The following is a 1,417-nucleotide window of genomic DNA, read 5'->3' on the forward strand; positions in this document are numbered from 1 at the left end:
AAATCTAGTGGTGCTGCACATATTAGCGCTTGTGGAACAGAAAAAAGAATGGGGATAATCTGATTTTTTACATTTAGATATGGTGCTGCATACTTTTATTCTGATGCAGTAAAGAGGATGTGGTGCTGAGTGCTTATATATATATGAATAACGGGATTTCTCCAAGTTCATTTTAAATAAGAGGTGTATTGGAAAGAAAAGGAAGGTGATATTAGGAAGGGTGAGGACTATACATTAATATTTAATTTACATGTGCATATATACATGTGTTATATAGCTATAATATAGAATAAATAGGAATTGATGGTGCTTAATAGGTTAAGAATAAGTCATACTAAGTAGGTTATAATAAATCAGAGTAAGTTGTGGTGAGTTGAGGTAGGAATGTTACTAAGTATTAACATCAGGGTCGGTCATCATTTTTGTCACTACAGCACCTGATTTTCCCAAGGGGTCTCCCTTCTTGGTACTAGCCAGGCCCAACACTGCTTAGCTTCCAAGATCGGACGAGATTGGGCGTCACATAGTGTGGTTTGACTGTAGATAAATACGATGACACTCTTTGTGATGTTTATAATCTTTATTTTATTTAATAAATATTTTAAAAGGGTTTAAAAGAAGTGTACAAAAGTTGTGATAAGAGAGGTGCCAGTAGAAAATGGTAGTGATACATTTTGACCTTATAAGAATGGTGCTATTTCATAGCTGTCATTGAAACCCTGTGGATGCATGGTATCCAGCTCGAAAATCCAGTACATTTCTCTCTGGGATAATCTTGTCGCCAAATCTCCACCTCTTGGTCCCATTTTGACCCATTTGATTGCCTTAAAGGTTAGTCCATCAGGATTGGCGTTATGGTGACTTTCAAAATGTTTGTAGATGGCGTGGCTGTCTATCTTATTCTTGATGTTGCGGTTATGTTCCTGGATCCTCAGTTTCAGGGGTCTCTTGGTTTTTCCTACATATTTCAGGTTACAAGGGCATTCCAGAAGATAAATTACTGAGCTTGTATTGCAGTTGATGAAATCTTTAATGGTGTAGTCCTTGGTGTTATTGTAATTGGTGAACTTTTTCCTGTTTGGATGAACAAATTTGCATATGTTACATTTCCCACATTTGTAGGAGCCTACACACTTGATTCCTGTGTTTGTTTGCGGATTCTTTAGGAGGCTTGGTGCTAGGATGTCTTTCAAGTTTTTAGATTTCTTGAATATTACTTGCGGGTTGGGCGGTAAGATGTCCTTCAGGGTGGGATCCATTAGGAGTACGTTCCAGTGTCTTTTAAGGCTCTGTTTAATTTTGAACTCGTGTTGGTTATAAGTGGTGATGAAAGATACTGTTTCCTTTTTCTCTTCTTTTTTGTTATATTCTAGTAGGTCATCTCTTTGAATGGTGTTGACTTTGGATAATGCATTAT

At 36.9% G+C, this 1,417-nt stretch overlaps 1 pseudogene; it reads right to left on the bottom strand.

Moving 5' to 3' along the window:
* Positions 1-425: 425 nt before the first annotated feature.
* Positions 426-545, bottom strand: LOC146077289 (5S ribosomal RNA; annotated as a pseudogene).
* Between the last annotated feature and the right edge of the window lie 872 nt (positions 546-1,417).

Source organism: Crinia signifera, chromosome 4 (genome assembly GCF_055691185.1).
Source record: "Crinia signifera chromosome 4, ASM5569118v1, whole genome shotgun sequence".
NCBI lineage: Eukaryota > Metazoa > Chordata > Amphibia > Anura > Myobatrachidae > Crinia > Crinia signifera.